The 12,501-nt window shown below is 44.3% G+C and overlaps 3 non-coding genes across 3 annotated transcripts; all 3 read right to left on the reverse strand.

The window, feature by feature from the left end:
- Window positions 1–3,435: 3,435 nt before the first annotated feature.
- On the reverse strand, window positions 3,436–3,517 carry trnal-uag (transfer RNA leucine (anticodon UAG)). The gene has a single exon. It is a non-coding gene; the product is annotated as a tRNA-Leu (tRNA).
- A 3,647-nt stretch (window positions 3,518–7,164) lies between these two features.
- trnay-gua (transfer RNA tyrosine (anticodon GUA)) lies at window positions 7,165–7,253 on the reverse strand. The gene is given in 2 exon segments: window positions 7,165–7,201; window positions 7,217–7,253. It is a non-coding gene; the product is annotated as a tRNA-Tyr (tRNA).
- Window positions 7,254–8,434: 1,181 nt separating this feature from the next.
- On the reverse strand, window positions 8,435–8,490 carry LOC148638251 (U7 small nuclear RNA). The gene has a single exon (XR_015931113.1). It is a non-coding gene; the product is annotated as a U7 small nuclear RNA (small nuclear RNA).
- Between the last annotated feature and the right edge of the window lie 4,011 nt (window positions 8,491–12,501).

Consider the following 12,501-nt stretch of genomic DNA (forward strand, 5'->3'; position numbering starts at 1 on the left):
AATCAGGGCTAATATTAATATCAACTGATGTTACTACAGAAAAAAAGATTTAACTGAAATATGAATAAGACTATGCAAGCCTAAAAAGTAGAACAATTCAATTTATATACAGTGCCTTCCGAAAGTATTCGGCCCCCTTGAACTTTTCAACCTTTTGCCACATTTCAGGCTTCAAACATAAAGATATAAATTTTTTATTTTATGTGAAGAATCACCAACAAGTGGGACACAATTGTGAAGTGGAACGAAATCTATTGGATTTTTGAAACTTTTTTAACTAATAAAAAAATGAAAAGTGGGGCGTGCAAAATTATTCGGCCCCTTTACTTTCAGTGCAGCAAACTCACTCCAGAAGTTCAGCGAGGATCTCTGAATGATCCAATGTTGTCCTAAATGACTGATGGTGATAAATAGAATCCACCTGTGTGTAATCAAGTCTCTGTATAAATGCACCTGCTCTGTGATAGTCTCAAGGTTCTGTTGAAAGCGCAGAGAGCATCATGAAGACCAAGGAACACACCAGGCAGGTCCGTAATACTGTTGTGGAGAAGTTTAAAGCCGGATTTGGATACAAAAAGATTTCCCAAGCTTCAAACATCCCAAGGAGCACTGTGCAAGCGATCATCTTGAAATGGAAGGAGTATCAGACCACTGCAAATCTACCAAGACCTGGCCGTCCCTCTAAACTTTCAGCTCAGACAAGGAGAAGACTGATCAGAGATGCAGCCAAGAGGCCCATGATCACTCTGGATGAACTGCAGAGAACTACAGCTGAGGTGGGAGTATCTGTCCATAGGACAACAATCAGTCTTACACTGCACAAATCTGGCCTTTATGGAAGAGTGGCAAGAAGAAAGCCATTTCTCAAAGATATCCATAAAAAGTCTCGTCTAAAGTTTGCCACAAGCCACCTGGGAGACACCCCAAACATGTGGAAGAAGGTGCTCTGGTCAGATGAAACCAAAATCGAACTTTTTGGCCACAATGCAAAACGATATGTTTGGCGTAAAAGCAACACAGCTCATCACCCTCAACACACCATCCCCTCTGTCAAACATGGTGGTGGCAGCATCATGGTTTGGGCCTGCTTTTCTTCAGCAGGGACAGGGAAGATGGTTAAAATTGAGGGGAAGATGGATGCAGCCAAATACAGGACCATTCTGGATGAAAACCTGTTGGAGTCTGCAAAAGACCTGAAACTGGGACGGAGATTTATCTTCCAACAAGACAATGATCCCAAACATACAGCAAAATCTACAAAGGAATGGTTCACAAATAAACGTATCCAGGTGTTTGAATGGCCAAGTCAAAGTCCAGACCTGAATCCAATCGAGAATCTGTGGAAAGAGCTGAAAACTGCTGTTCACAAACGCTCTCCATCCAACCTCACTGAGCTCGAGCTGTTTTGCAAGGAAGAATGGGCAAGAATTTCAGTCTCTCGATGTGCAAAACTGATAGAGACATACCCCAAGAGACTTGGGGCGGAGCGGTGGCTCTGTGGCTAAGGATCTGCACCTGTGACCGGAAGGTTGCCGGTTCCACCCTTCATGAATAATTGAAATGAATAATTTATTTTTATATCCAGTCACATGGGCGACGGTGGTTGATTCTTCAACGGGGGAGTGCGTTTTTCTACCTCCTTACTCGACTGTCTTTCAATTATGTTTTCTTTGAAACCTTTTTGCATCTTTTAAGTGCTTGCGATTAAATTACACATAGAAAAACAGCAGTACAGTTGATGTTCATGGACCGATGCACACAACTCCAGTGATAAAGCCCTTTTGTAAATATTGTAGAAGAACGTTAAAGGGCGAAACAACGCTCCAACCACGTGAATGGTAACAAGAAGGATCGTGTTCTTATTTAATATGTGCTTTTGAATTGCCTTGTCAATACACACAGGCTTTAGAGATGGACAAATAATTTACAGTGGTGTTTGTAAACAAAGATGGAACATGTTATTTCTATACCAGGAAGAAAGGAGCAGACTCTTAAACTTTAAGAGACAGAAACAACACCTCATCACAGCTAACACTAATTAAAACGACATCACAACAGAAGAGTGAAGCCTTGAGTGAATCAAATTAGTTTTTGTTGGTCATCTGTGTCTTCATAACTTTGTAGGTGAGAGAGAGGATTGCGAAAATGTGCAGGTGCTTCTCAGAAGTGCGTTGGTGGTATAGGTTCCTTCAAATAACTGAGCCAGTGCATCCCCAAATCTTTTCAAGATGATCTGTGATCTGGTAACACTCCTGAAACTAACATTCGAGGTAGGAAGTGTGCTCTTAAACAACAAAACACTCAAAAAGGAAGAAGCAGATCTCTGTACACAAGACGGTAGTGCGATATTAGAATTTCAGAGTTCTTGACAGATTCAGGCTCCTTCTCAGAGGTCCTTGCTCGCCAAATAACTTTGCATCTGAGGAAGAGCACCACGGAAAAAACCCAACTCAACAAGAGAGCGCGTTGGTTGCTCTTGCTCTTAATGCAAGGAGCTGTTTTTTTTTCCTCGCAATAATAATTATTAACCAGAAACAGCAGCACAGGTAGGTCGCATTTGTGATTATGTTACTTCTCTGCTTCAGCAAGGTCAATAAAAGACTCTGAAAGTAGTAAAGCAAAACTGAACTCAAAATCATATTAGGAATTCTGAGCGATATCTCCATACAGGTAATCCAACAGAACGTTGAAATATTTGAATATCATCTCTCTGTATATTGCGCTGCTTTTAACCTAGAGTAAAACTATTGGATTGAAGGAATGCTAACCGCTGGGTTAAAATGTATAGTTGTTATTTGGAGAAATCTGTAAACTCGTGATCTTATATATTTTAAAAGACAGCACAGGAAAAAACAGTGTTGATTATTTTCCGGAGACGGAGCACTGATGACCTATCCGAGCTAATCGATAAAACCCACCCAGTGGATACTCTAGCAGAACGTCAAAGAACATTCACCTTTGTATCCAAAGAAACCACAGGAACAACATCAGGAAGCACAATCAATTCCCCTTTTAAATCTTTCCTGTAAGGTATGCTATGTGAATTCATGAAGTTAATCCTCTGATCTCTTTTGATCACGAACAAAGTACTTCTGATGGAGCGCTATGTTCAAAGATTTAATAAGCTTTACCCCTGCCAATGATTCGGCGTGAAGAATTAAAAGTTTCACAGACAAAAGCAGCTCACCACCACAGCCAATATTAAATGTACTTGCCGGTACACTATGATGTGCACTGCCTCAAAAGTGATCTCGGCAGATGTTGTTCCCTACATAAAGCTGAACGTGCCAAAGAGAATTTCTGTTGAGAAAACAAAATATTTTTTCTGCCTTGATGTTAAGCCTGTCTTTTAGAAAGTCTATCTCTAAACACCTCCCGCAGCCTAACAAAAAGCGCTTTTACTGATCGTATTGCAGGTCTTAAAACATTAACATTTGGCAGCGGTGGGATTTGAACCCACGCCCCCAGAGAGACTGGAGCCTAAATCCAGCGCCTTAGACTGCTCGGCCACGCCACCTTCCTCCAGCCCCATCTTCCTCACATTGCTGGCTTGGACTGGGGGGGGCTTCAGCTCTTGTCGTCGGATCTAATGATATCATGACATGTGGAAGTGGCTGCACCTTCATCTTCCGAGATGCTTTCAATAGCACAAATGCTACTTTCACCTGCACAAACATAGCAATAACGAAGGAGGTGAGTTTCATCCTTTGTGCTGTTTGTAGGGGCGCAACTCTACGTCGATCTACTGACTTGAAGAGCAAAAATCAAAATCCTCTCCTACTACTATTGCTTTTTTCATAGTTTCTTCAAATCCTTCATTTGAACGTCGATTTTGAAGGATATTGATGATAATACCACATAAATTGTGGTTTTCTTGTGATCGCCAATTTTATTCAAATATCAGCCTTTTTTACGGTTCCTTGCGTGTTTCACAAGGTATAATAGCCCCCCTCGCATCCTCAGCTAACATATTTTAAAATTACAATAGATTATACAGCATGCATGTTTACATTTATATTAAAATTAAAGTAAATATACCAGAATACATACAGTGCTAACCCAATAATTCTTGTCAGGTTCTCCAACAAATCTGCGTTGTTATTTTAACATGTTTCAGCTGAGGGTGCAACAGGAGTATAAATGAATTTTCCCGCCAGCCGTTCAAAGACCAAATTCCATGAGTGAACATTATTTTCTCAGAAGCTGCCGGTATTGGACTTTGCCGGTGGTAATGAATTATGTCCACAACTGTTGTAGTAGTTCCTTCTTGAAATTCGACACGTGCAAAGCACTTGTAATATCATAGGTGTTAAAGTTCGCTGAGTCTATTCGAGTCATGGTGTGTATCCCTGCCTATCATTGGGAGACGGGTAGCTTTTTTACACTCAGATTCCAATCTTCAATGCTTTGTGTCAGAGCTTACATAACTTTCATTTTCTCACATTTTCTGACGACTGTTCCAAAGGGGCACCCTGTCAATTCTGAATACTTTTCAAAAATCTGCCTGCATGTTTGATTATTGTCATTTCATTTCAAAAAAGTTCAATATTGATCATAACTATCAACTAAGAAAATAATGATCACGAACAAAAAAGGGATAAAGATGCGAGTCGATCTTGAATCACAGGTGGGTGACACGGTCTTCTGTTCTGATATGGTTGTACGAGAAACAGGAGGAATCGCCAATCTCCTATAGAACATAAGTTGAATCAGGAGTGAGACATTTCGTATACTCGTGCATATGTCAACGCCTGACCTACATCGTAAAACTAACATTAAGTTGTCAGAGACATTCATTTATATACAAACAAGAGACAGACCAAGTAATAATTCTACATTAGTTCAGGTGGGTAAACCTGAACTAACTAACTAATAAACCTATTAATAATTCTAAATTAACGTGTCCTACACTGATCAGACTAATTGACATGGTCTGATTCAGAGCCTGTGCAGTTCGTGCTAATTACAACAAGGACAGTTCTGAACCCTCATCACCGAACTGAGCACAAGTTCAGCTGTTCTCCAGTTTTGTTACGCATGGTTTTTCATTGCAATTGAGTTCAGAGCTGGAGCTGAACTCCAGACAGTACAGTGTTTTGGGTAAGTTGTCGAAATTCGCATGAGGCTGCAGACAACTTACCTAAAGTGTGTTCTATAGCTTTCAGGTGGAGTTCATTTATATAAAAGAATGTAAGTGGTATAAACGAAACAAGCCAGACGGCAGTCCAACCTACAGTATAATTTTCTGATGGAAGTCCTGACACGTTATTCATTACGCCACTGACCCTGCTATTGTAGTGCTAAAATAAAACACGTTTTCTACATTTATGTCTGTTTAAAAATTACTATCTAAAAAAGACAAAGGGTTTGTGTGTCGCGCTAAAATTCCGCTTCATTTCGAATGCAAATAAAAACCATTTTGTTCCAAGAAATCATAAATTTGTCACATCCTTCATACTACTAATAAGTATACGAATAAATACTCGGAAGAAGCCGCTCAGGTATTAGAGAGATTTAAAATCAGATCAGAGGATTTAGAGTCCAGACTGCAAACCAACAGCTGACACAGGTCTTTTATAGAACCGTTTTGATTTCCTCTACTTTGTCCCTGTGACGTCATTGTCCTGCTCACAGCCGAGCCCAACACACGTCTGGTTTCTGTCGCTGGGCGCTCACCCTGCAGTCCATGCGGGTCCTGATACCTCAGTACAATGACGGGGACACTAAACTGTAATCAGGTGCCGTCCTTCAGCTGAGACGTAAAACCGAGGTCCTGAATCTCTGTGCTCATTCAGGAGAATGGTGGTGGTGGAGGGGAGTCCCCATTACCTGTAAAGCGCATTGAGTGGAGTATCCAGAACAGCGCTATATAAGTGTAAGCAATAATGATGATGATGATAATTATTATTATTATAATGTAAAATGCAATAAAAAAAATCAAACTTTGATTCAAAATAGATTAATGTAAAAACTGATAAAGCTAATGCTTTTTTCAGGGCTATATCAACTTTTTTTTAAAAAAGCGAAGTCTGTCGCGATTGTGAGAGTTAGAGAATGTGTTCCAGCGGGTGCCTTCATATCATGAGCGTCAGTCTCGCCCGTAGCTGCGAGAAGGTTAAAAGCGCACAAGTGATCTGTAGACGATGTTCGGGGAAGAAATAATTCTGTTTTCAGCAAAGGGAGTGAGAATGAGCTCAGCCCGGCTCCCAGCAGAATCCATTCTGGTTTGGTTACTGTTAGACTGTGCGTCTGAGGCTCTTTGGATCGCAACGTAAAAAAAACAATTGCTCACATCGTGTGACTTCCACGACAGGAAGGAAAGATGTCACTTTAAAAAATCAGAACTGAAGATTTGGATCCTGGGCCTCAACTTAAAAATAAACAGAGTTTAACGACAGGAAATTGATTCCAGTTGTCAGATCACGTATACGCATACCTTAGCTTTGTGCAACAACCTGAAACTTTCAGGTACCATAAATAATATTATTGCTAAACATATGCCATTCTAATCTGCAATCTGCATTCTAAAAATGCATTAAGTCCTGTTCTACACTTGCATGCTTTGGAAGCGCTGGCCTACCTGTATCAAAATATCAGATTGTGTTTCTGCAACATTTCGTGCATAGTACGCCATTTTATCTAAAACAGTCACAACAAGGGCTTTACATGCAGTCTGGGGTATTTTCCCCTTTTATATTTTTGCCACTTTATATCGAACCTGTTATACTCCCAGAAGTGCACAGTAGCTTGTACTTAATAAAAATGTACAATTCACCGCTGGTATAAACAGATGTGTGCCGTGTTTGCCTTTGTAAGCATTTGTTTAAAAAATAAGTTCACAATACGATAAAAACACAGAAAGCACAAACTTTATAATACAACGATACAAAATCAATACCAAATCATTATGCCAATTAAGTAACTATCCTTTGAAAACAGAGAACACCTTTATATCTACAAAAAACTTGACATTTGTATGTATTTTTGAATTACAAAGCAGACAGTCTAGTCCCTTAATTCAAAGATCAGATATTGGCCAAAACAAGACAATCAGACGTGGGCTGAATTCGGAACAGGAGCCTTTGCTTAGTCGATTATTGAGCTTTTGATCAATGTCTGAATAAAATGTTTTTAACTCTTTGATTAAATTACACAAAAAGCACCTTCCTTCGAGCCGGAATCGAACCAGCGACCTAAGGATTCCCAGTTGACTCCACTACAGTCCTCCGCTCTACCAACTGAGCTATCGAAGAGATGCTGTGGCATTGTGTTCTGGCACATACTGCCCAATTAAGTAAAATGTGAAATGGGTGATTTAAATCCCACTTCGACATCAAGTTTCCAACTCGTTTCCTTAGTCTCATTTACCTTGAATTTAAGCCACGAACCAGAATTCTACTGTATAAACTTCCAGGGATATTACAAAATGTTTGATGGGGCATCAATCATTCCAGGCGGAAATTGATTCCTTTTTTTTCTCGAGGGATCATATTAAACATTTCATTAGTCTCGAGAGGCGGATCACCATGAGACACAAAACAAACAGTTTCTTTCTGTCTTTATTAGAAAGTAGCGTTTGTGCTACATTAATAATATTTTCGTGAAAATAAAAAAGTTGTAAATTTTAAAAATTTATATCTGAATCGAAATGTGGTTTTAAGTTAAATATTAGCGTGTTCGTGTAATTAGTTTGTGTTTGTCATTAATATATATATATATATTGCCATGTTACTAGAATTTTTAACTGAAGTTTACTAGTTGTGTTTTTTATAATGATTAGACATTTGAATACAATATTGTATATAATGTATAATTTGAACTACATATTGTTAAGGTGTGAATAATTGTATATTTTAAGAATACATTTCTAAAACAAATCATTGGCTTTATTTACTAGTTTCTACACCTATTAGTTTCTACACCTATTAAATCTCCAGGCTGAACTATTAAATCTCCAGGCTGAACTACGAGGAGACCCGCGGGGTGCTGAAGGTGTTCCTGGAGAACGTCATCCGCGACGCCGTCACCTACACCGAGCATGCCAAGAGGAAGACCGTCACCGCCATGGACTTGGTGTACGTGCTGAAGCGCCAGGGCCGCACCCTGTACGGCTTCGGAGGCTAAACAGGAGCGGAGCTTCACTACCGGACCCCGACGTATAAACCCAAGTGACCCAGTGACATTTGTCACTGCTGAGGTTGCTTTATGGGTCTATTTTCTATGCTGATCTGTGCTGATCAATTGGAAATCAAATACAAAAAAGACCCGTTCCCACACCTAAGGTCAAATATTAGGAATCAAAACTGCTCGAGTGTATGGAAGCACACAGCTTTATCAAGATTTTCAAGTGCAAGATCTTTTTATTCATAAAAGACCCTATTTATGTTGTATGAGCAATATTAATATTAATACAGAATCTTTTTTCACCAAATAAATGGGCTTCCTGACTTCAGAAAGCCTTCTAGACAAATACTAAAAGAGCAAAAATTCAATTTGGTAAATTAAATGAAAACACATTCCCTACCAAACCTTGAGTACAGGCCATTCAGGATGATAATACAAAACCATTTATAATTCAACAAATAAAACCTGTCAACTGGTAATCACCACTTATCATAAAAAAATAAGTAGCAATACACAGTAGGGGACTCTTGGGTGCAAGTTAAATCCATGCAAGAAGGGGGTGTAGTGTTATATTTCCAAATCAGATATGCAAATGAGAGATCTGGCCCAGCCAATCTCAAAGCTCCCTTGGTCTGGAGTGGAGCTGCTCCCCTCTTCTAGTTATTCACACTGGAGTTAGGTTACATATTAGCACATTTCATCTAACAGTTGCTGCAGAAACAAAAACGTAAACAAATGACCTGGAATGTGACCACACCTATTAGAATGTAGTTCAACAGATAACTTGTAAACCATGTCATAAGATTTTTTTTGTTCTACAAAATATACTTTATTCCGCAAAAAAAAAAAACATCTCAAAAGGAACATCTCACTCATATTAGCACTCCATGGAATAAAAAACAACGGCGGAATGGAGATTGATTGTCCGTTATCAATCTTTGCAAGTGGGGGCGGATTTGCGCAATTAAGAGAGTCCCTCCAAATCTACCACTTGCTATTGTCCTTTAATCTCTGTATAGGGCCCAAAGTCCATTCCAGCGCTCCCTCGCCGTGGGGAAACCCCATTTGGCGACGTGGTGCTTCGTCCTCCTCCTGAGGTCCACCAGGATCCTCTTCTCCAGCTCCCTCGCCCCCCACTTTATGTTGTGCCGGATGAGAGTGTTCCTCGCCTTCCACAGTCCTTGTTTTGTGAGGGACAGTAGCAGCCCCCACAGGTCCTGTGTCCCCTTGCCCAGTCTGGTGGGTGCCAGCCCCCAGCAGAATGTACTGGTAACTGAGCACTGCATCCTTTCCCAGGAGTTGCATAATGTTGTCCATTCTGCCCCACACCACCTTGGCGAAGAGGCAGCTCCAGAACACGTGCTCCTGAGTCTCCTCGACAAAACACGTGTCCCGGGGGCAATGCGGATTCCTGGTTAGCGAGTGTCTGTAGAGGACCTCTCTGGTAGCCAGTCTCTTGTGCACAGCCATCCAGTTGAGGTCCTTCAGTTGGTTGTCAAGTTCTTTGGGCTGTGTCCTTTCCCAGACTTGTCTGGGAACCTGCAGCCTTTCGTCAGCGACCAAATGCCCCCTCACCTCTTTGTACAGGGCTCTGTGGTTGGTGCAGAGCTCTGGCTGTCTCGTGGCCTCGTACCTCCTGCTCCACTTGACAGCGTGGGTGTAGAACTTCGGTCGCCTCTCTGCCTTGGGCCCAGTGTTTGACCACTGGACCAAGTGCCTCATCGGGACGGAGAGCCACAGCCTGACAAAGTACTGGTACTTGTGGCCAATGGGCTCCTGCAGCGCCCGACAGAGGTTGCAGTAGAAGATGCAGTCGAGTTTCAGGGGGAAATGTGGGACATCTCGAACCACTTCCTCGACCGGCTGACACATCCGGTTTTCGAGTGATGTACTCGTACTTGCCGCCCCAGATGAGGCCGAAGATAATCCCTTGCAGCGCTCGTCTGAGTCTGGCCGGCAGCGGGTACACCACCGCCAGGTAAACCAAAGCCGGCAGGATGTCTGCTTTCAACACCATCACTTTCCCTGTGTAGGACAGCGACCGCGTTTTCCACAGACCCAGCTTCGCATTCACCTTGGCGATCCTCTTGGTCCAGTTGTTGGTCTCGTTGTCCTGGCTCTGGAAGGAAACCCCCAGTATTTTGAGGGGCTCCGTGCAGAGCTTGAGACCCTCCGGCGCTGTTGTCCTGTGCTTCCAGGGCCCGAATAACTTCAGTTTTCTCTTTCGGCGGTTGAGTTTCGACCCCGAGGCTCTGGAGTATTGCTCCATGACCTGCAGGGCCCTCCTTAACCCCCTGTCCGACCTCAGGAACAGCGTCGTGTCGTCGGCGTACTGGGAGATTTTCAGGGTTTCCCCCACGCCTCCCGGTATCTCCAGGCCGTCGATGACAGGGTCCCGTCTCACCGTCTCTGCTAAGGGCTCTTGAAGAGGAGATGATGCCCTCCCTCATGGTGTCTCCGATTTTCTCCCGGCGGAAGATCTTCTGCGCCACTTCCACCAGATCTGCCGCCAGGGTGTCCCAGAAGCAGGTGTAGAATTCCTTGGGGAGTCCGTCCGGCCCCGGCACCTTGCCATTCTCTATGGACAAGAGCGCTGCCTTCAGCTCCTCGGCTGCGATCGGACCCTCCAAGTCCTCCCTCACCTCCTCCGGTACTCGTGCCTTCAGCTCTTCCAGAAAAGCATCGCCTGCCTCCACCTCCGTCTGCTTTTCTGAAAAGAGCTCCGTGTAGAAAGCGGTGGCCGCTTCTACCTTGTCGCTCTCGTCCAGCACTTCCTCTCCATCTCCTCGTCTCAGGCCGTGGATCACCCTCTTTTTCTGGGCTCCTCGGACCTGATTGAATTTGCGGAGCCTCTCCTTCAGGTCCCGTGCCCGGGCTGAATTGAAGGCTCCTCCCCCGTTAGCCGAGCTGTACTCCTCCTCTAGTTGTCTCTGGAGTCGTGCAGCTTCCTTCCTCTCCCTGGCCGCCTTCCGTCTGCAGTACGTCTGCGCCAGGGTTCGGGTCCTGTCTTTCACCGACTCCCACCATTCCACCATGGAGCTGTAGCCGTTTCTCAGATCGACCCAGCTTGCGTAGTCTTTACGGAACAGTGCCTTGAAGTCGTCTTCCTCCAGTATCTCCCGGTTCAGCTTCCAGTACCCACGACTGAATGCCGGCAGGTTGGTGTTAGCCATCACCGTCAAGCGCTCGTGGCTGGAATACCACTCCGGGGACACCGTCGCCGACTCCAGGGAGCAGGTCGTGTGCAGAAAGATGTAGTCCAGGCGGCTGCACACTCCCCGGGAGTTTTTCCATGTCGTTCTGGCGTCGTTAGGGCGGCACCGTCTGAAACCGTCTACCAGGGAGAACTGCTTGAGTAGCGACTCCAGCTCTGCCGAGCTAGCGTCGCTCCCCTTCTCCCGGTCGACGTTGAAGTCCCCGCCAAGCACCACCTGTCTGTTGGTGGTGCAGCAGCTGGCCAGGTCAGCAAACACTTCCTTCCGGATAGAGGGTTCCGTTGGAGCATAGACGTTAATTGCTCTCAACTTCTGTCCCCTCCAGTCGATGTCTGCGACCAGGATCCGGCCCTGCACCACCGAGAAGGAGGAAACCAGCGTCATTTCTGGGTTTCCGAGGAGGATTCCCACTCCGGAAGAGTGGACCCCTCCTACGCTCCAGCATGATTCTCCCTTCGTCCATTCCCTGGAGAATGTCAGCTTGTCGCTTTCATCCTTCAGGTGGACCTCCTGTAAGAAACAAACTGAGAAAGACTTTGAGGCCAGATCATGAAAGACTCCCCGTCTTTTCACCGGGTCTCTTAGCCCTCTCACGTTAGTTGTTAGAAAGGTAAGTTTCACAATCATGATTAAACAAGTGAAAGTTGAACCTTCTCTCTTTGTGCTTACAGTGGAAAACTTGGGAGTCTACATCTGGGCACTGTTTAGCCTAGATGTAACTCCTCTCGTTCGGGTCCTGGGGGAATATGCTGGGCTCCCTCCAGGTCTCACTGGGGACTGAAAGGTAAACATGCTGGACAGGTCCAGCCCTACCATCAGTCCCGGCTCCAGGGCGGCTTCAAAGTAATCCTCGTCTTCCTCGAGGATACTCTCCGCCACCGCTTCGGGAAGGCTTTTTTCTTCCCTTTCTCCAGGAGTTTTGGGGACCTCCAGTTGCTCCTGGGCCTTGGGGGAGGGGGTTCCGACTTCCTGGGCTGCCTCTACCTGTTGTTCCTGGGCCTCGGGGGAGGGGGTTCCGACTTCCTGGGCTGCCTCTACCTGTTGTCCCTGGGCCTCGGTGGAGGGGGTTACCTCTTCCTGGGCTGCCTCCTCCGGTTGTTCCTGGGCCTCGGGGGAAGAAAGTTCCATTTCCTCTAGGACGAGGAAACGGTTCTCCCTTACC

Source organism: Lepisosteus platostomus (assembly GCF_059453375.1).
Source record: "Lepisosteus platostomus isolate fLepPlt1 chromosome 5 unlocalized genomic scaffold, fLepPlt1.hap1 SUPER_5_unloc_3, whole genome shotgun sequence".
In the NCBI taxonomy this organism is placed as follows: Eukaryota; Metazoa; Chordata; class Actinopteri; order Semionotiformes; family Lepisosteidae; genus Lepisosteus; species Lepisosteus platostomus.